Raw genomic sequence first — 23,469 nt, 5'->3', positions numbered from 1 at the left:
TGCTTGGGTATAATTGTAGAATAAGTAGTCCACATTTAGAATTTGGGACGTGGAAGTTAGTTCAGGAATTATAGGTTCTAAAGTGCTGATCAAGTTCCATTTGCGTTCATTCTGGGTAAGTATCCCCTTTCGTTTTGGGTATCCACAGAATGCCAAAGTGTTAGCCATTAATCTTAGCTTCCATATAGTTCTATTCTCAGGCTGCATTAACTGGGCTGTTAGCTGATTATTATTCTTAGGGTTACTATTTATCACGTCAGTCCCTGGATCATTTCCCACTATATCTATTTTATCTTCAATATCCTGTATGAGGGGAGTGATAGCTATTTGGTCTAGATTTGTTAGGGTCTGGCCAGTATCTAACTTTTCAGAGTTCCTTTTGGATCTAGATTTTCTTTCTTTCTTTGGTTTCCTCTCAATAAGTTTAAATAGATTATGGAAATCCATCTTGTCAGATGACTTTTTTGTCTTGCTTGTGCGCTTGATATTTTTAGTCTTTTTTGTACACCCATGCAGACTCCTTAACTGTGCCCTGTTTTTAGCCTTCTTTTTAGAAGTTTTTTTTCCCTTTGGACAAATCATGCAATGAAGGTGCGGATGTAGTACCTTGGTCAGTTTGTGCATTATTGTTTCTGGGTAAATTGCTTATTGCAATTAAGTTGGTTAGTGTAGTTAGTAAATTATGAGATTCGAAGAGGAATGATTTAATTAACTTCATCTCATCTAGGATATCTTTTACCCAGCAGAACAGTGTGCTGATATCAGACTTATCACTTGTCTTTATTATTATTGGCGGGGGTCCTTTTTCTATTTGGGTGCCTCCTTGTGTTAATTCCTCTATTTGTTTTAATATAAAGTCATCTACCGCGTTTCTTCCTTTCTTCTCCACCCCACTGGTGTCCAAAGCATTTTCTGCAGATGCTAGTTCCATTGCCAAGTTAGGACCAGGATCATCTTTGCTTGATTCTATTATTGTACACCTATTCTCAATTGACCAGTCTAAAGTTTCATTTGTGTGTTTAATGCCCTCATTTTTGGGAGAAAAGAAATTAGTGATTTTCTTTTGACTCCCTTTCCTCCCTTTCTTTTCTTCCAGAAAGCTGCCATGTACTGGGGAAATCCCATGTTTTTTATACCCCTGTCTAGTAAAAACCATTATTCAATAAAATCAAATTATTGCTGTAATAGACTAAATTAAAAATTAAATTAAAAATATAATTAAATAATAATAAAATAATAGGGAAGAATAAGAAAGATAATAATAAACTGTGATGATTTCTATACGTATATAAAACTATAAAAGTATAAAAATACAAAAACTATAAAACTATAAATGCAAAAAATTCCAAATTCCAAATTCTGTTTGACTAGTCCAGAAAATACTCATATATAAGTCCATCAACCAGAATTTAAACTTTAGATTGATGAGGAGCTCCCGCAGACTTGGACACAATAATAGAAGTATGAACAAACACTGAGTGGGCACTCCCAAGTTTTCTTTAGAGTTCTTAAGAAGCCCACAACTGGATGTCCATCTCAGCTCCCAACCGTCCACAGGCAAAATAAAGATGTCTTTAAACTTTTGCTATCTTTAGACTTTGCGGCAACAAATATCAAAGTTTGTAGGGAGTTTCATTCTCAAGGCAGAGAAGTAATCTCAAATGGCTTACCGCACCTGCCGTTCTTACTCCGTGAATCTCTACTTGATAGTGAGTGCCTGCTTGATGCAGAAGTTGCAAAGCTTTTCAATCAAAGTTATAGAAAGTGGGCGCTTCAGCTGGCTTTCTGTGGGTTTGGAGGTTCTCACCGATTAATTAACAGTTGAGCAGTGTAGAGGAAGTGGGAACAAAGGGACTGCCATCCAACAAAGCATTTGTTCCCTGCCTCAGGTGAACCTTCTCTTCCAAACTTCAAGGCCTCGGCGGCGGCCCATCCTTAGAGTAGCAGGAGTGTACACAAGTTCTTTAAACGGAGAACTTAGACAATGTTGCCAGCTTCGGTCCCCAGATGTTGTTGATGTCAACTTCCCAAAGTAGCAGTTATATTTTGGTTGATTACACTTGTCCTATCACCAAAGGTATGCACAACAAACCGCAAAGTCTAGCTTGCAAGTTGTTTGTTTTCAAATCTATTTCCATCTCTTAGTTCGGTGTCAAGCACAGCAAGAATACTAATAAGTACAGGCTGTCTTGAACAGAATAATTGTTTGAAGAAAACTTTAAAAGATTAGACCGGAGGACGCAGCACAAACAAACAATGTTGTCTCACCAAACCGGAACCGGAACCCCCCCCTTTAATATACAGTATAATGATTTGTGTTTGAATCCACACCAGATCTTGCTTACAGGTGACCTACTGAAACCAGGGTGACTTAGTTTAGCCATGACTAACTCCCTCTGGTGATATCATTTGTCTACTGTAGGCATAACTATGTCTGTATCCATCTACTAAACATGTTTGTATCATATGGGAACTGCCTGGAATAGCCTTTTTGTTATCATGGAATAGTCAGAGAGCTGTAACTTAACATGCAGGGCATCTGAAGTAATCAAAATGTAAAGAATTTTCCATCACCATTGCCATTTCTTAGAAGCAGTTGATGCTGGCTATAAAATTAGCAGTTTCTAGACCACAAGTCCCCCCCCACACACATTTGCATTTTTAAAGAAACGTTCTTTCCTTATCTAGTCATGAAAAAATTACAATGTTAAATAAACTGCAAATTAGATAATATAAGTGGTCCGGTGGGCCAGATAGGCGGGGTATAAATAAATAAATAAATAAATAAATAAATAAATAAATAAATAAATAAATAAATAAATAAATAAACTGAAAGGGAGAAAAAAAGAGAGTCAGACCCAACACAGGTGTACTAACCTGAAGGTATACTAGAGACACGCACCTTTATTCCACAGAAAGGCAACATGCAGTTCTCTACAACTGGCCTACAATTTTTTCATAACTAGCCATACCTCTCACTTATGGCAATCTTCCCTCCAGCTGTCTCCTCAGTCTCCTCTCTCAGTCCCTCTTGCTTGAAGAATTGCCTCTTCAACTATAAGAGGGTGGGTGGGGAAGCCTGTTGGCAAATGCTTCACTTCTCCATCAGTACTCATAGTGTGACTAGACGGTCTAACTGGTCTGTCCTGTATTGTCAAGATCATGCTAAACAAGGTTGCTTTCAGGTACAGTATGCAAGTATCAACTTTACTGCACTTCCTTAGAACCAACCAAACCAATTTTCTTTCCCTTTAAAGGGGGGGGGGAGAAAAATTAAAATGTCCCTCTTGTCTCCTCCTCTGTGTTTTGCTTAAGCTGCATAATGATCTTAAGAAATGGAAAACTTCCTCCCTATTTCCCTTCAGAGGGGAAGGGAGATGAAGTTTTCAGTTTATTTTCCATTGTTGCTAACTGACACATTGTGTCAGGGGTGCATTGAATAGGCTTTGAAAAATCACTTTCAAAGTACCACTGATGTTTTTACCAACAATGAAAAGAAAATGGAAAACTTCATCTCCCTTCTCCTCTGAAGGGGAATAGGAAGGAAAATTTCCATTTCTTAAGCTCATTGTGCAGTTTAAGCCATTAACTTGCTAGAACTGAACCAAGATGGAGTGATCATATCTGCACCAAGAAAACAGGAACCCCAACAGGAACCTAAAAATCTGTGGGTGGGCATTGATCAAGGACAGGATGGCTGGTGATGGCACACATATAGTGTGATCACTGGAAAAAGGAGTGAACCAGCCCATGCCCAATTGCAGGACAAATGGCCATTTAATCACTCCCTTATCCCCTCTCTCTATCAGGACCCAGCTGGTTTTGTTTCAATTTCCTTTTAAAACATCACCAACTCTTCAAGTTGTTCCCATCCCATTTGTTAACAGATTTGTGAATATTGGTGAGTTATTTTTTAAAACATCAAACAAAATGAAGCTTCCATGTCCCCTTTCTCTTGAAAGATGGCAAATTCAGAAAAGGGGTCTGAAGGACAATTTTAATATCTGGTCAGAATGACACAATCTTATAGAATTTAATGCAGTTCAGTTCCAAGTATGTTAAGCTAGTCTTCTTCAGTATTGAAGCTTCTTAATAGCACTCTGTACAGGTTTATTCAAAAGTAAATCCCACAGAATTCAGTGTGTATAATATGACTCCAACTTAAATTAAATCTATAATACTGAGGGGGTGAGAGGATAGTTTAAAATGCTTCCTCCATCTAGGGCTACAGGGACACTTTTTGAAGGCAGTACAATTTACTCTCTGCTTGCCAGCATTCTGGCTAGCTGCCTCCAGCAGACTATTAAGTTCTAATTCTTCCCCAAAGACCCACAGTTAAAACTTAAAAAGAAAAGAAAAGCACAAAAAACCCCTCTTACAGCTAAATTTGCATTTTCTCTTGGCACTTGTGTCTCCAGTTGAGCCAGAAAAGTGGGATATCTGGTTTGCAAATTCTATTAATCAGGCCACCTATTGTGGCTTCCCAAAATGTTTTTGGTCCTTTTCTTTGAAACATTTGAAAGGCTAAGTTGTTACCATCATTCTTTTTCTCCCTCCCCACTTTACCAGGAATACAAAATAAATGTTAAAATTTGAATATAAGTTAAGTGCCAGCTCTTGTTAACTCATAGGTGGATTTGAATCCTTTCCTCAGGGACGACATCCTAATCCTCTGCTTTTCTTTCCTTCTTTGTTTTGTGTCAATAAAACTTGTTTTCTCTCTTCACAATCCCTCTCCTCACTCTACCATGCGCCTATGTTTCATCTAAATAATTTCCTTTAATTCTGGCCTGCTTCCAATGCTACTTTTTAATCCATAGGTATACAGCATTTCTCAGTTCAGAAAATATAATGTAGAAGTCAGGCCTTGACATGGCCACAAATCATAGAGTTATTTCAATCTCACTCCTGTCTCTACCACATCTTTTTACACACAGAAGGCTCAGGGACAAACTAGACAATACAGTTAGTATATCACTAAAAGGAGACCTTCCTGAAAAGGTGAAAGATGATGCTAACATGATCTTGCTCTAGTCTTCATTTTGCAATTTATTTTCCCTCTGTATTCGCGAAGGCTTTCATGGCCGGGATCTAATGGTTGTTGTGGGTTTTTCGGGCTTCTTGGCCATGTTCTGAAGAACACGGCCAAGAAGCCCGAAAAACCCACAACAACCATTATTTTCCCTCTGCTTTGTAACTGGTTAGCAGGAGATAATGTGGGCTTCTTTTGCACATCTGGTTTCACAGACACTTACCACTGAAATGTTTCTGTGTGTATAGGGAAAACATTGGCCAAAATCCTGTTAGTGTAGACACATGCACTAAAGTAGGCCCACTGAATCAATGGAGATTTGATGAATCACCTCTTGCATAAATTTCTCTTACACTACTAAGGATACACATGGATGGCCCCAGACTTATCTGGCGTTCACCTTGGGACTGGATCTTGACCTCATTGGCCCCCTTGGCAGTTTCAAATGGTGGTGCCCACACAAAGATTAAGCAGGCAGCCTTGGATAGGTTGGCACATCCAGAGGCGGGACTGGTTGCAGGCCAGCATACCAGAGAGGTGGGGTTTCCACTCTGGTCTGCTGCCTCATCATTAAAGGGGATAGTGCAAGCAGGAGGCTTCAGTTTGCCCAGACAATGTGTTGCTTACTCACACACCCTTATTGCTTTAGATTTGATATAAGTCTTGGTAACTGAAAATGGAGATACTGTACATAATGAGTTGGAGTTATGGTGGTGGTGCTACAGGGCAGGAAATATCAGGCTAGTAGGATAAAAAATATGAAGAGGATAGCAAAGGCTTATCTAGTCCAGCATCCACACACAGAGGCCTCTAAGTAAGCCCCTCTAAGAACACTGTTGCTTGAGTTTCTAGCAGTTCTTAATGAAAGGCATACTGCCTCTGACACTTGTATTTATGTATATCCAGTGTGGCTGTCACTGTGGATTGTCCCATCTTCTGCTGAAAAGCTACTCTGCTGTTGCAAATTAAAATTCTTTGTCATTATTACTACCAAAATCTGTTGCCTGAATTTGTCCAGGGCCTTGGCGGACTCCTAAATTTGCCTGTTCTTTTTGAAAAGGATTCTGGGAAGAGATTTATATTCCTCCTGCTGCTGCTGTGGCACTAGCATAGGATTTCCAGCAAGGGTGCTTAATGTACCTGTAACCATACATCTCTGGGTTATCACGTGAAATTAGGCTTGATGGGTCTGTTGGTTGTGCATGATGTATGCTAATATTGAACTTTGAAAGTCAGTGTTCCAGTGCCTTAAACCTTAAACCTTTTTACTCAGAAACATTTAGCATATATACGAGACATGTAAGAATATTCCCATATTTGGAAATAGTAGCCTTTAGGAAGGTCATTCCTCCCAAATTTAATTTCCATATAATATGATTTATTGTAGCTATATAACCTAAGTTAGGCTATTAAGACAGAGGAGGAAATCTGTGGGGGAGGCCTAAAGGTTTACAGAAGTATGGGGAAAATGCCCCTTTACTTCCCCATTAAAATGAGAGACCTAATTTGGAATTGGAATGGAGGGAAAGGAAAAGTATCCTAAAAGGAGAAAGTGAATACAGAAAAATGAGTACTTTACATAAAAATGTTGTCGGTCTCTCTTGTGTTTCATGTTTCCTGTAAAACCAAAGCAAACTAAAACAAATTAATTTCTACCTACCTCTGGTAGCCTGTTTTCCCTATTCAAAAAAGTCATTACTTACAACTCAAAGATTTTCGCCCCAGTTTATATCCTTCCATCAGAATACTTAACCCACCCTTTTTCCAGCGATCGGTGATAACAGTTGTGGTCCAGAATATCTGAAGAGCAGCTAGTTAGGCAGCCAGTATAATATAAATCACAATTGTTACCTCATGCAGTTGATCAAAGGCACTCACTAATGTAGAAGCAAACAAAACAAGGTAACACCTGTCATTCAATAAACACCAAGTATTTGGGCCTATGAAAACTCATTTCCCCATAAACCGAACTCCATAGATTTTCCCCAGTGCCTAATGTCATATTATATTCTATTTTGCTAGAATTAACAACAGGTTCTATGAATCATAACAAAGAGTACTCTCATAAATGATTTTGACTGAATTAATTGCGGGAGGCAGACAAAGAATGCATATGATTAATGCTGCTGTGAAACATTTTTTTCTGATGAGATCCAACAGCAGTTTTCTCTCTCTCTCTCTCTGTGTGTGTGTGTGTGTGTTGGGGGCTGTGTATAACTGGGCTGTTATTTTACAGCCTTGCAGGCCTGAGGGATGAAGCTACATCTGAGAATGATATAAAAATAGAAAATAAAAGTGTAGTGACAAAATGTAATGGGGGAAAAAGATGGCTAATCATGTTGAAGGACACTGTGTGAGAGAGTGCTGTTATTTTTATAACCTTAAAATATTCAATAGATGTTATGCAAAATGTTGCACTGTATCAGGTGCCTGTTGTTATTCGTTGTATTTAATATTGGCCAAAATCATTTTAGTTATATGTGCCAGCTCAATGCAATTGGAGTACCTTACGACAGCAAATTGCTGTAGGGTAAGAAGTCACTGTAGGCTTTTCTTATTGCACAGCAGCCAGTGTGCGATCAGAAATGTGTACCTTGACTTCATCACTTGCAGAAATTTGCCACAGCAAGTTATCTCAAGGGTATCCCAATGTAGCAAATTGGCCATTATCGCCCTATTTGCCTCAGCAGGTTTCTTTTTTAAATATAAATTTATAAACTTTTATATATATATATTTTAAATGATTTTTGCAATGCTTGGCCAAAATCCAATTCTGGTGTAACACAATCAGCATAAATCCCAGCAGCAAGTGGCTACAGGTTAAGAAATCAATATAAGTGTTTGGTGGTGCGTGCTGAGTCATGCAGTTCATGTGCAACAGCTAAAGCCTATGCAGACTTCTTGACCTGTGGCAACTCGCTGAAAGATTTACACTGATGGCACCATGCTAGTGTAAATTTGTAACAGAATTTCGACTTTGAAAAGGAAGAGGAAACATTTATCTGCTTGTTGCTTTCCAAAACACAGCAGAATAGAAGTATTTTTCCTGACTTGTTAAATCCTAGAAAAATCTAGCTATGTGCATCTTACTAGACAGAAGATTATACAAGAAAGGCACTGAGTAGAACCTCTGATGGTCAGATTTATGTTCCAGTAAATATCCAGGTCAGCTTAGCTCAAATACTATTGTTGCTGCAGACCAGAGTGTCACAGTTTGCTCTGTCATGTATCAATTAGATATGAGGACAAATATAAAAATGAATTAGGATATTCATTAAATATCCCTGATTCATCAGATATTCATTGCTTCATATTCTTGGGGTACAGAGACCCCAATTAATACAAAGCAACAAATATAACTCTTTTATATTCATCCCTTTGTTCCCTATCTGCTTATGCCGCCACAGAGCAACTGTTCCTCAGGGGCATAAGCAGAGAGGGGTTTTCCCTTTGGGTGGCTTCCTAAAGCCTGCCCGAAGGGAATCCCACCCCCGGGGCTGGTGGCTTGGTTCCCCTTTTCTCCTTTTCCTATGCCCACACAGCATAAAAAGAGGAGGGAAGGGTCAAAGAGGAACCAAAATGATCCCCCAGCCGCTGTGGGATTGCTTTGATCCCTGCTTTCCTTCTTCTTGCTAAACCCTGTGAGGATTAGCAGGAGGAGGGGGAAAGGGATCAAAGCATTTGAGCAACTGCAGCTGCGCAATCTCTTTGATCCCTGCTTTCCTTCCTCTTGCTATACCCCATAGTGCTTAGCAAGAGGAGGGGAAAAGGGATCGAAGTGCTGCAAGATTGCTTTGATCCCTGCTTTCCCTCTTCTTGCTATGCCCCGGGGGCATAGCAAGAGGTAAAGGTAAAGGTAAAGTTTCCCCTTGACAATTTGTCCAGTTGTGTCCGACTCTAGGGGGCGGTGGTCATCTCCATTTCCAACCCATAGAGCTAGCATTTGTCTGAAGACAATCTTCCATGGTCACATAGCCAGTGCGACTAGACACGGAACACCATTACCTTCCCACTGTGGTGGTACCTACATTTTGCATTTTGCATGCTTTCAATCCGCTAGGTTGGCGGGAGCTGGGACAAGCGATGGGGACTCACTCTGTCACGTGGATTCGATCTTACAACTGCAAGTCTTCTGACCTTGCAGCACAGAGGCTTCTACGATTTAGCCCGCAGCACCACCACGTCCATAGCAAGAAGAGGGAAAGTAAAATATATATATGACCAGATGAATGAAAATTGATTCATTGTTTGTTGGGTCATTGGGGGCCATTCATGGTTTGTGAGTTGTCAGTTTTGACGACCCCTGAACCAAGATGATTAACCCACTCATAGGCCCAATATTTGAGTTGCGTTTGTGCAGGGCAGAAATGGTCAAAACAGAGCAGATACTCTCTTAAAACTGATGTAATTCATAATAGAAATTCAAAGCCTGCTTGTGATGTTATTCATGTTCTTTCTTATTAACAAAACACAATACATGAATGCTAATTACAGTCGGTACATACTGCAGTGTGCATAGAAAGATACAGTATGTGAATTTAAAAGGTCCATAGTTAAACAAATATGCCTATAGTTACTAGGCTCTAGAACTGACTCTTCTCTTCTAATTATTTCCTTTGACTCTAATTCTAATGATAAACACTGAAAAGGGCATGTCAAACTAGTACATTTCAAGACACTGAAATGCCCTCTCAATATAGTCAATAGACCTTCCTGCAAACAGTGCATGAGAGATGTGTTAATGTCCTCATCACAATGTGTAATGCATGCATTTATTCTTAAACGAACACCAGTGGAATATGTATAAGGTCAAAAGCTTTTATTTGATCAAAATTCTAAGGAGTGAAAAGAAGCTAGGATTCTCTGAAATAATCTGGAAGCAAAGAGAATAGTAAATATCATATTTCAGCCTTATATATGTGCATCTGGATATGCTAGCCCTACTAGAAGAGAAATTTCAACCCACATTTGGGCAATCCTTGGTCCTTCAATCTAGCCGCCTAGAGTGGCCTTTTAGGCCAGATGGGCAGGGTATAAATAAATAAATAAATAAATAAATAAATAAATAAATAAATAAATAAATAAATAAATCTATTTTTAGTATAGCTGTCTTGGTCTATGTCTAGGAGGCTGAAATTCACCTCTGTCTGTCTGTCTGTCTGTCTGTCTGTCTGTCTGTCTGTCTGTCTGTCTATCTATCTATCTATCTATCTATCTATCTATCTATCTATCTATCTCACATTTTATCAGATAAACTCAATGGGGTATACATGGCTCTACTCTTCACACTTGTTCCTCATAACCACCCTGTGAGGTAGGTCAGGCTGTGAGAATTTAACTAGCACAAGGTTACTCAGTGAGTGTCATGGCTGAGTGGGGATTTGAACCCAGGTCTTTGAAGTCATAGTTCAATGCTCTAAGTCTTTGAGGTCTCCAATCCCTTGTGTAAGATATTGACAGTACTATAACTGAGAGCCTAGAGTTTTTTTTAAAATTACCAATGTAAACTGATTCTCTCACTACATAGTTAGCACTACTTATCAGAAGTTGTAAAAATAACAAGATGGAGATCTGTTTATATGAACGAGACACAAGTCTTCATTGTTATTATCATGCAAACACAGTAAATTCAGGAATGCCGTTGAGTCACTCAAAATGGTGGATTATGTAGAGGGCCATAGCTGTGGACTACATCATAGCAGCATCAATGTCTCTTTCCCCTAATTCAGGGACTGACTGGTTCTCACACAACTCCAGGGCAATTTTTACACTCCTTGAGCCATCACCACCACATTTTGATGGCACAATGGTACACTGTAAACAAACACACATAATTCTATGTTTTTGGAAGCCAAGGAAAAACAAACACAGACATTGTTATGTTTTTGGAAGCCAAGGAAATCCCAGAAGCATGCAGGAAGCTTGATTGTCTTCCAAAACAAGGCACACATAATCCATGTAATTTGCTTTAATTGGAGGGGGTTGAAATCTTCTTTGGCCACCCCAAAATGGGGAAAAAATCCACTTCTGGTTTCTGCTTTGTTAGGATAGCCATAGAAGAGAGATGCAGGCCAAAGTAGGATCCACGTGGTGAGAAATTTCATCCACAGAACCAACAATGCTGCTGCTCACCCTGACTTCTGAGGACTGGTTCATGACCAGCCAGAATCCATTTTCTGCACACCCAGAAGAGCCATGTTCAGCACATACAGAATATTTCCACACTTGCTGGTGGAAGCTGAGTCAAAATACTGACTTACACTACAAGGAAGCCCAAAATTATTGGGAATCTGCTTGTATGTCATTCTCCTGTGAATCCTGCTTTAGCATTTCTAGTAGCTGTCATGGAAGTGAGTCAAACAAACAAACAAACAAACAAACAAACAAACAAACAAACAAACAAAACTATTTGAAAGTTTGTTACATTTTCAGACAAAAACTAACTTTCTAGTTAGTTTTTGTCTGAAAATGAGACTCAGTGGGTGGAATTAGTCATAGACTTTATGTCCACATTAAGGGAAGCAGTTTTAGTCCAGCAGTGAGAATGTCTTTGAATTCTCTATATTTACCTATTTCACACTCATCAGTTTTGCAGCAATCAACAGTTCAAAGAAATGCTGCAGGTAATCTCGAAGAAATATGAAAATAAATAATAGCAATGCTATAGGGTGGGAGAAGGCTACTCGAACTGCACAGATCCCATTTTCATTCAACTATAGTTTTGCAGAATATGCTAAAATGCTTTTGAATAAGTGTACAGTGTGTTAATAATATTTATTTATTTATTTGTTTGTTTGTTTAATATACCATTAGCACAGAAGAACTATTTTTGGCAGTTTAACAAGAAATTAAAATATATATTAAACAAACAGTAAACAGATTAAGATGAGGTCACTAGAAGATGGGCATTCAGAAATGGTTGCAAGTACCAGAGTCCTGGTACCCACAACCGTAGGAAAAAAATAATTCTTCAAAAAGCCTCTGTTTGATAAACGCGTGACATTGTGCTTCTGTATCCCTGAGTCAAAATGCCAAGAAATGGCTCGTTTGTGCCCATGTTGCCAGCAGGAAAAAGGATGTCAAATTTTACATAGCAAAGGCAGCCTGAATGCCTTTGCTGCAGGCTACCCTCTTGTGCTCACTACCATTCACAAAGTGAGAACAAGCAAGGGAAAATCCTAAAGGCTGACTCCTTTTCTCATTAGTTAACCATTTCTCATTGAAACACAAGATCATTGTCATGGCTGTTTTTTCACAAGTGTGAACGGCAAGTGTGAAAGTGTCCAGCTATTGGTGTTGTCAACATTCAGGCTATCCTTTGTGATGTAAAGTGTGGAATCCTTTTTCCGTCACCATACTGTGATTAATAAGGTGATAATCTGAAGCCCATTTTAAAAGCTATAACTTTTTGGTTGTTTGGACCAACTCCCCCCCCCCTTTTTGCCTTTTTAGAATTGCCTTATAGAATGTTGATATGCTTTGCCAGCACAAGATCATTGCTGCATTCTTGTGCAGCAATAATAAACCTGCATCTCATCATATGAACTAACACAAAAGCATTAGTCTTGCTCTGTTACTTCTCAAAAATCAATTGAGGATGGTACAGCAGAAAATAGATAATTAAAAATGAGAAATCAGCAATTAAAGTGGAAGGAAAGGCTGAGCAATTTACATGATAAAGTGATATCAGTAACATCTTTCCTTGATAGATTTCAGAAAAACAAGTCCCCACCCCCATGCTGAAATGATGGGACAGAAGGAATGATGACAGCTATGAATCATCGGTAATATGTTGTAGTATCACAATGATAAATTCCTCTGTCATTCCCCTCCCCCCTTCAGATTAGTGATGCACTTAGATGTTCACTATTTGAATACCTGACTTTGGCATCTGAATTTCTCAGCACTGGCATTGTTAAAGGTTTATTCATTGTTGGTTCAAGACATCCTCACACCACGGTGAGGTGTTTTAAAGTCTTGTTGGTTGGCATGTAAGCATGTTATGTACTTTTACGTGGAAATAAGCACAGTACAATAATTTACTTGGCAAAGTGCAGCAAACCAAGTTGGAAAAATTACTTTTTGGGATGCAACTCCCCAGAACTCTTGAGAATCCTTCCAATCCCTCATAATCATCCAGCCACTGGGCATGCTGCATTACTCTGCTTTAAATGCAGGAAATTCTTACAACCAACCCTCTTCTCAAAGAGAGAAATTGGGGCACAGTCCAGAGCGTGCCTGGAAATGACTCAACGTATTATCCATGAGCTTTGGTGAAAGGGCAAGATAACTGGGCACTTTCCTTTCTAGGCTAATCAAAGTACTTTACTGCCATCCTTCAAAATCCATCTTCTGCTTGTCATATTTACCCACCCCCTTCTCTGAAATAGTGTTGGTTGAAACTGGATCACTTCCCATGTGCATCAGGTTTTACACTATTATACCAGCTTGATACTACCTAACTGTCCTAAGGAATCCTCGGTTTTGTAAGTGCATGAAGCGAGAATTCTAAGCACCCCACCAAATTACATGTCCCAGAACTACTTATATTGGAACCATCAAACAAGCAAACCTGTATAATGCCGATACACTAATTAGAATAATTTGCCTATGCATGCTAGGAAAAAGAACTACAGTATCATTTTTGTGTGTGCATGGAATGTAAAATAAGAGTTTAAGAGAAACTTCATGGCTCTTAGGTCTAGTGCAAACACAGTGGGGGACAGAACAAGAGATTCAGATATTAGTGTAAGGCTATCAAATTCCTATCCACACATTATTTTTACCACACACTGATATCTTGGCATTGTGGCAATACCATGCCAGTTGTTGTACTTTCCCTGGAGACCTGGTGCCAGCATGTACTCTTGCTGTATTTTACACTGTGGCTGACCTCTACTATTTAAGTCTTTCATTTTACTATATTTGAATGCAAGCTAAATTAAATGTCAAGAAGGAAAATTAGCCATTGTTTGCTAATTTGATTGCCATTTAAAGGTATTTATTTGATTCCTATTGCTGTGCCTCTCTTCTGTTCAGTGCAGAATTCTGTGAAATAGCCACTGGCTTTATCATTATTTGTCTTTTATAAGTATTTTACTCCTGTTTTTCTACACATAACAGCTTCAATTTAAAAAACTAGGATTTTTAGTTACTCAATTTTGGTTAAAAGTTTAATGATCACTTTTCAAATATTTACCCCAGTGCTTGTCATAATGGGATAGCAACATTAAACGGAAAGAATGAGTTTCTCTATTTAGTTGTATTGTGGGTTTTGAACTCTTGTGACTGCCATTTCAGTATTAAATTTCATGAGCTGTTTTGTATAACACATAATTTTAAAGATGTACTTAGCATATGTCTAATTTTAATCCATTTAATTTCAAATTGTTCAGAGCTGTTGTAGTCTTAGGCTGAATGATTATATTCAGAAGACTTTAACTTTGTACTTGCTGAGAAACAGAATGGATTTTATTCCCAAGATTTACATCTTTAGTATTTCATTACTCTTTCCCTCATATTTCATGATTTCAACCTTTCATCTTAAAGATATATTCTAGGTAATATATTTATAGAAGCAAAGCTAACTTTACCCCCTCTAGCTCAGAACAATCTCACTTCACTAATCTTTGGGAAATGTTATTAGCGCCTGGCTCTATGACTTGCATATAGATCACTACATACAGGCCATGGGAGATGGAAATGAGTAGACAATGCCAAAGTGATTGTCCTTGATTTAGGGAATTGAAGCCTACTCCTAGAGTAGACCCATTAAATCAGTTGTTGAACTGTAAGGGCTAACGATTGGATGCAGACCAGAGATTGCCACAGATACAACTGACCAAGGCTAAATATTGTCAAGATGTTTAGTGTATAGTGATGATGACTGATGATGGTGATATATGGAATGGACTCCCTATTTTTGCAGAAATACTGATTCCTTCTTCCTGAGAATTACAAAACATATTATGAGTATAGCTTCCATACAAATTGAAATCTGTGTATTTTTGGGGACAAGTGTATGTCGAATTATTACTGCTACTGCTCTCTACAGTAGAGGAATGGTTCTGTGATGATTTCCACTACTTTTGCCAATGCCAGATAGCTTATGGTTGAGAAACTACCAGGAAGAAGAGGAATGGAGAAAATGGTTTGCCTTTTTAAGAGGCAAATCCAGAAATTGCCAGTTCTGGCACACCTTGTGGGAGGAACAGAAGGGAAGGGATAAGAAGGAAATGCTCTTGCTTTTGATACTAGCTAGGAGGAGATAGTAGGGGCATGCATCACTTTTCAGAGATGGGGACAATCTTGGGACTATTCAGTTGGACTTCATGTTCTTAGATGTTTTCCAGGATATTTTAATACATAACTGTTTCTTGGGCCTCAGTATTTAGTGCTGTTCCAATATTCAGAAAATAATAGGGTCCATGACAGGACATGGAATAAGCCTGGGCCATTTCACATTGTGGGGCCTCGGAGGAGAGGCATGTATTTTTAGTTTTGAAAAAAATGGGTAAGATGTACAACAGCCATGCACCCCTCAGTTGAGGTGACACCCACCTGTTAAGCGAGGTCCAGGCCAAATGGCCCTGCTGGCCCCACCTCCTGGAGGGCCTGTAGATAGGTTCCTATGGTAAAGAGGTTATGGTTGACATGATGTCTTGGATGACTTTTCACTCTGTTTGCTCACTTATTCGTTTGTATGTCTGTCTGCCCATGCTATCGCTGACTTTCTTCATTTTATGAGCAAGTATCTGAGCAAGCCAAGATGTTTTGCTTGAGAGTTCTTTGTGAATGTCAGAGTTTAGGCAGTCATTTACTTGTACCAGGTTAGCTGACTAGTTAGTGAATTAAAAGAAACAGGCTCTTTTCTCCTTTCACATGCTAGGCAGAACAAAAACAGGATTTCCCCTGTCGCCACTGAAACAGATGGAATCTCAGTCTGTAAAACATAATTTATTGAAATGCTCCTATAGTGGATTTCTGTCTTCCTGTCTTGATAAGTACATGGTAATTTGAAGGTCCATGAGATACAATTTGTAGCAAGTAAATGTGATTTCTTTTTAAAAATTATAATGTTTAAAAATTCTACAAACAAGCTGAGGTTGTAATTCTATACACATTTACTTGGGAGTCTATACCTTACAGAGTGAGAGTTACTCAGAAGGTTCGGGACTTTTCTGCAGATAACTTGATTTGGATCTAAGCTGATTTCAGAAGCTATCCTAAACACTTTCAGTATTCAGTTTCTCTCAGGGATGACCTGATTCTAGAGAGGGTGTATATCTCCACTTTTCACTGCTGTATGGGAATATAATGTTTCACTTGCTTGTTCACAATGAAAATAATACAGCATAGGATTGAAATTGCATCATAGGATCTCTGAGTGTTTTGAGGCAAGAAGTGCCTAATTTAAGTATTTTAGGCCCTCTCCTTCCTAGATGCAGCAAGTGAAGTGAATATCCTTGGGCATGGTGGCAACCCATGTGGTGTGAATGGCAGACAGACTGGTTTCTTCAAAGAGGCCCATGAGGTAAGCCTTGTTCACCTCTTGCAGTTCTCTTACCACCAAGTTCTGGAAGCAAAGGTTTGCTTTGAGATCTGGGCAACTTCTTACATGACACACAAGAAAAGTTTAAGGTGTCATTTTTATTTCTGGAATTAAAATGGTAAGAAAAAGGTGCAGCCGATTGTTTAACCCCTGATTCCTGTGCTTGGATGCTCTACCATAACCTATTCTGGCAAATCTCATCCTTGAAGTGATCTGCCCCCCCCATGTGACTCTGCCCTGCTGTGTCGGGTTCTGTCCAAATCAAAGGGGCTGGAAACGCTGTGGGTGTGTGGAGGAGGAGGAACACACCATGGAGGGGGTGGAGTCTCACATGCTCGCATAGCCATGCACTTTAGAGGGAACCTTGGATTAGACCCTTGTGTTTGGCACTTGTTTGCTGTTTATTTTGATTTCCTTGTGAAGTGGTCACTCCCCCCACCCTGCCAGCAGATACAGTCCACAGAGGGAATGGGAAAAGGAAAAGAAGAAAAATATCTGCAGTCAATTCCACGTTTATGGCAGGCAGGCAGGCAGCAGTGCTTATATTCTGAGCCAGCTCTGGTATTTCTTGGGCATGACATGAGGAATTGAGGAGAAAGGGGGGCATTCCCTTGGCAGGGAAACCCTGGTGCCAGGTTGTACATCGTGCAATAGTGATGTAGTTCACCCAGAGTGATTCATAGCTGGCAGTGAACATACATATACAAAGTGCACTGTTTGGGCAGATGATACAATTTCAATTGCAACATTCAGTAATGAGGTTTGACAAAAAGCAGCACAATGAAATGGGATATGGGTGATAGTGTGAATTCCACCTCGCTTGTTAATTTCTGAAATAATAAAGTCACAATAACACTTCATTGTTGTGAAGTGTCATTTTCCCACAGTGACTTCTTCTTTTTTTAAAGAGAAAGAGGTTGACTTTTACTACTTCAGTGAATCCCACTGCGTACTGTGCTAAAATGTTCTCTGATGTTATGACCCCCAAATACCAGGTCCTATAAAGAAGGTCACCTTCTTTGTTTTCAGTTGATTGAATGATACAATATTATACCCTTGGAGAAATATATTTTGAAGACGTGACATGTGCAAAATTCAGTTGCCCTTCTTCATTAATTTACATTGATTGGTTAGTATTAAAAATGCCCTTTAATCAGTGTTTACGAAACAAGCTACAGTTCCAGTCCAGTGCCACAAGAGCTGCCATTTCATGTTAATTAACTTTCTGGTCTTTTTTTAAATTATAATTTTTTAAAAAATTCCTTAACACTTGTGTAAGCATTTTGTCATCAAGGACTTTGAACTTTGTAAGAAGCGTTTTTCTTCATCTGTTTTAATTTTTCTGTGATTAAATGTCCAATCAGACACACTGTCATGACCATTAATACACTGGTGCAATCTGTCTTCTGAAAATGTGCCTTGATTATTGCTTCTCGAGGTAGCCAAGAAACTGGCATTCTTAATGAAATATTTATCCATTAATTTACAGCCCTAAGCATGATTAATGGCAAATAACTGAAGTATAAGAAGTCACCAAGGTGCACATTGTTATCTGGACAAGATTGTTGTTCCTAAGGTTGCAAGCCACCATGTTACTGTTGTCTGACTCCCACTTACTTAACTCAGTCATACTTGTACAGTATATGTGGCCCATGTGACACTCAGGCATCATAACCATTTGCACTATTTTAATATCTTGTAAACCTTGTAAGAGTCAGAACAATGTACATGCATACACTTGCTGAGCGACTTCCTACTTTGCACAGGAGATCCCAGTTTAGGGCATCTTGCTTAACACATTAGGTCCTTGTGCTGAACCAGTTTTTATGGATTGTTGTTTATCTGGTGCATGTGGACTATTATGTTGTTTGGACATAGGTTTTTGTTCATGATGGATGTCCAGTCTAATTAGTACAACCCAGATTGCTGCATAACTCTACAGCAATGGTCCCCAACCTTGGGCCTCCAGATGTTCTTGAACTACAACTCCCAGAAGCCTTCACCACCACCTCTGCTGGCCAGGATTTCTGGGAGTTGAAGTCCAAGAACATCTGGAGGCCCAAGGTTGGGGACCACTGCTCTACAGGATCCATTATAATAACACTCAACCAAATGTGAAGGAGAAGTAAAAAAAAGATGTACATTTTTTTGTCTGCAACAAATGATCTTTCACTGATGCTGAGGCACTGCTTGTTGTCCCCATATATCTGGGAAGAGGGTGAAGGGCTTCTTGGCCTTGAATGAGAGGTAGCTTTGCTAGTCTGTTTTGGGACCCAAATGGAATGTATTGCAGCACCTTTAAAACTTAACAACAAATTCATTTCAGTATTAAACTTTGCATATACTGTATAACTAATTTCTTCAGACCTGTGGAGCACAGAACTGTGGAGCCATGTTGTTTATATGCTACAAATAGGGTGGAGGGGACCAAGTGGAAAGACAGTAGCATGTTGTATTAGTAGGCTCCCCAGGTGACAATAGCTTTAGTAACAAACACAGTGAATGTTCAGATGTTAACATTAATATCATGGTGATCAGAAGATGCAAAGGATGTGAGTTTTCAGGACCTGAGTTTTAAGACTTGAGTTCTGGGATCAGGGTAGTCCCAAACCATGTATGATTATACACAAGACAACAGAGAAAGCCATGTTATAAAATACACATGTAGGCTGAAATTCTTTTTCTTTTTTTATACATGCAGAAGGTAAATGGCGTAATGTTCACTCATTTCCAACTGGCAATTAACAAATCACTGCTGGAATTCTAGAGAGGGTGTATATTCCCATTTTCCACAGCTGTTTGGAAGTACAATGTTTCACTTATTTGTTAACAATGAAAATAATGCAGCCTGAACTTTACATAGGAACTATGAGGCACCTGCAATCTCACTCAAGAATCCTAGTAGGGACCCATTAATTGTCATTAATGAATGTTATGAATGTTGTGCCATTTGCCTTCCACATGCATACAAAAGAAACAAGATTTCAGCCACAGTATATAAAAAACAAAACAAAAAACAACAAACCCTCTAGTGTCTACATAATCTCTTGGATGAATGCTGGAATTTAGCAATGCAACCTACTTCAGCTGTTTCCCTCTGGAATCTCTCTCTGCAACTCCTTTTTTTTTTTTTTTTTTTTTTTTACAATAGCCACTTTGAGACCATCAGTAGAATATCTTAGGGGTTAAAATGTTCTAACACTTGGCTTCTCTGTCTTTCCATTTCTGATGTCATACATGTGATTATTTATTGTGCAGAGATTGTTCTGCATGCACTGTATAGAACGCATATAGGCAATAATGATAGAGGATCATCAGCATTAGAAGGTGAAGAAGTAAATGAGTCTCTAACTGTGGATGACATTAATAGTACAGTACTATTGCTGCAGAGTAGATGTCAGGGTGCAGAGGGCATCTAGATTTGTAGCAGGGTCTTACCCCTCTTTCTGTATCCACAGTACATACTTCACATCAGTATCAGTTTATGACTAGGGATCTGTATGCAAACATATAGATATGTACGTGCACATTACACATACTTAGTCTCACAGACATTAATAGCTCAGTTAGTATGTTACATATTTTTCCAAGCAGCCTTTCAGAAACTTAAGCCCATACTAAACATTCAACCTGGTTAGGTTTTTTTTCCCCACCCCTAACCCCAATCCTTTATTAAGAGATATGACCAATGAATATATTGCTTCCATAATTCCTGTGAAACCAAAATATTAATTAGAATCCAATGAACAGGAATGCTAGTTCTTTCTGTCACAGAGAGAACCGCTTAAGTGCCTTCACGCATGGCATCTCTGCTGCACTAAAGACGGGTGGGAAACAGAGGCTCAGGAAAAGCCACTCTTCCATCCTCTGCCAGGTCCCAGCAGTGGTGCCAAGGAGACACAGCAGGGATTTCCTTTTATTTCAGGTTCAATGAAAACACAAAAGTTGTTCTCTATTTCCCCAACGTGCTTGACTTTATTTAACCTTGTCATTTCTTCTCCAATTTAGATTTGAATACAACCTGTAAAAAAATAATAATTAATCTCCCGTGTCTCAGCTTCCTTGATCAGTCCACACAACTTTACCTCCTTACTGCTTTCATGGCAGTAGAATGGAGAAAGAGATTGAGGTCTCTGTCTTCCCTTTGCGATACAGTATATGGTGTGCTGATTTAACTTTGAGAGGCCAGGAATGGAGATGGGCATGAACTGCTGCCTGGTGATTTGGCACAGTTTGGAGCAGCACCCACATAAGTGTTCTACGGCTGCCGCACATTCCGATCTCCTGCCTCCTCTGTGTGTTCACCCATTCCCCCACTGAAGTGTGCTTCTCTCCCCTGCCTCCTCAGTACAATTGCCCACTCACCCATCACAGTGTGCATTTCCCTCCTACATTTCTTCCTTGTCTGAGTGGGTGGCCTCTGGAGGGGGCAGAGATGGGACCAGGGGAGAGAAGTGTGCTTCCAGCAGGGAATGGACAAGCACACAACGAACTAGGCCAAACTCCTGAACTGTGGTTTGTGCCCATCTTTAGCCAGGAACAAAGAGAAATGCAGCTTCCCCAGTGCTCTTTTTTCAAATGTCCTGCTCCCTCTGGTGGCCTGGTTCACAAGTGAAGAAGTGGATAAAACATTAAGAGAAAGAGGATGAAAAGACCATCTACCATCTCTGGGGCTAGAGCAGAATAAACCCTGATGAGTGAAGTTCAGAGGCAGGAAGGCACAGGAAGCAAGTTGAATGGGAAGGGGGCTGGGTTGGGATTAGCCCTCTTGAATTTGAGTTTTGAAGAGTCTGGCATGACTTGCAGCTGAGATAACCTGAAGTATTTTCAGAAGTGGGATAGTGGTCTGAATCATTTTCTGAACCTGAATGAGGAGATATATTGGTTGTTGTGCATTTTCAGGCTCTTTGGACGTGTTCTGAAGTTCTTCAGAACACGGCCAAAGAGCCTGAAAAACCCACAACAACCATTAGATCCTGGCCGTGAAAGCCTTCGTGAATACAGGAGATATATTGCTTTCATCGTCGTTTAGTCATGTCCGACTCTTCGTGACCCCATAGACCAGAGCTCCAGGCACTTCCATCTTCCACTGCCTCCTGTAGCTGTGTCAATTTCATGTTGGTTGCTTCCCAGACACTGTCCAGCCATCTCATCCTCTGTCGTCCCCTTCTCCTCTTGCCGTCACACTTTCCTAACATCAAGGTCTTTTCCAAGGAGTCTTCTCTTCTCATGAGATGGCCAAAGTACTGGAGCCTGCAAAATGGATAGGTTTGTTCTCCTTGCAGTCTAGGGGACTCTCAAGAGTCTCCTCCAGCACCACAATTCAAAAGCATCATTCTTCAGCAGTCAGCCTTCTTTATGGTCCAACTCTCACTTCCGTACATCGCTGCTGGAAAAACCATAGTTTTGACTATGCGGACCTTTGTTGGCAAGGTGATGTCTCTGCTTTGTCATCACTCTCCTCCCAAGAAGCAGGGTCTTTTAATTTTATGGCTGCTGTCACCATCTGCAGTGATAATGAAGCCCAAGAAAGTAAAATCTGTCACTGCCTCCATATCTTCCTCTTCTATTTTCCAGGAGGTGATGGGACCAGTGGCTATGATCTTAGTTTTTTTGATGTTGAGCTTCAGACCATTTTTTGCACTCTCCTCTTTCACCCTCATTACGAGGTTAGATTCCTCCTCACTTTCTGCCATCAGAGTGGTATCATCTGTATATCTGAGGTTGTTGACATTTCTTCCGGAAGTCTTAATTCCGGCTTGGGATTCCTCCAGTCCAGCCTTCCACATGATGTATTCTGCATATGTTAAATAAGCCGGGGGACAATATACAGCCTTGTCGTACTCCTTTCCCAATTTTGAACCACTCAGTTGTTCCATATACAGTTCTAACTGTTGCTTCCTGTCCCACATATAGGTTTCTCAGGAGATAGACAAGGTGGTCAGGCACTCCCATTTCTTTAAGGACTTGCCATAGTTTGCTGTGGTCCACACAGTCAAAGGCTTCCGCATAGTCAATGAAGCAGAAGTAGATATTTTTCTGGAACTCTCTGGCTTTCTCCATAATCCAGCGCATGTTAGCAATTTGGTCTCTAGTTCCTCTGCCCCTTCGGAATCCAGCTTGTACTTCTGGGAGTTCTCGGTCCACATACTGCTGAAGTCTACCTTGTAGGATTTTGAGCATAACCTTGCTAGCGTGTGAAATGAGTGCAATTGTACGGTAGTTGGAGCATTCTTTGGCACTGCCTTTCTTTGGGATTGGGATGTAGACTGACCTTTTCCAATCCTCTGGCCACTGTTGAGTTTTCCAAACTTGCTGGCATATTGAATGTAGCACATTAAGAGCATAATCTTAAGAGCATCACCTCCACTGGCCTTGTTGTTAGACAAGCTTTCTAAGGCCCACTTGACTTCACTCTCCAGGATGTCTGGCTCTAGGTCAGCAACCATACTATCTGGGTTGTCTGGGATATCCAAATCTTTCTGATATAATTTCTCTGTTTATTCTTGCCACCTTTTTTGATGTCTTCTGCTTCTGTTAGGTCCCTCCCATTTTTGTCCTTTATCATGTTCATCTTTGCACAAAATGTTCCTCTAATATCTCCAATTTTCCTGAACAGATCTCTGGTTTTTCCTTTTCTGTTATTTTCCTCTATTTCTTTGCATTGTTCATTTAAGAAGGCCCTCTTGTCTCTCCTTGCTATTCTTTGGAAGTCTGTATTCCATTTTCTCTAACTTTCCCTATCTCCCTTGCATTTTGTTTCCCTTCTCCCCTCTGCTATTTCTAAGGCCTCGTTGGACAGCCACTTTGCTTTCTTGCATTTTGTTTTCTTTGGGATGGTTTTTGTTTCTGCCTCCATACAATGTTACGAGTCTCTATCCAAAGT

General features: G+C 39.8%; 2 long non-coding RNA genes across 2 annotated transcripts in view; both read left to right on the top strand.

Moving 5' to 3' along the window:
• The window catches only part of LOC144586550 (uncharacterized), a 167,650-nt gene that overhangs the window by 25,058 nt on the left and 119,123 nt on the right, over window positions 1-23,469 (top strand). The gene's annotated exons all lie outside the window — the stretch shown is intronic.
• On the top strand, window positions 11,432-21,632 carry LOC144586551 (uncharacterized). Its single transcript, XR_013541430.1, has 2 exons — window positions 11,432-12,816; window positions 16,474-21,632. It is a non-coding gene; the product is annotated as an uncharacterized LOC144586551 (long non-coding RNA).

This window comes from Pogona vitticeps, chromosome 1, assembly GCF_051106095.1.
Source record: "Pogona vitticeps strain Pit_001003342236 chromosome 1, PviZW2.1, whole genome shotgun sequence".
Taxonomy (NCBI): Eukaryota; Metazoa; Chordata; class Lepidosauria; order Squamata; family Agamidae; genus Pogona; species Pogona vitticeps.
This window is presented reverse-complemented; position numbering and strand designations above follow the sequence as displayed.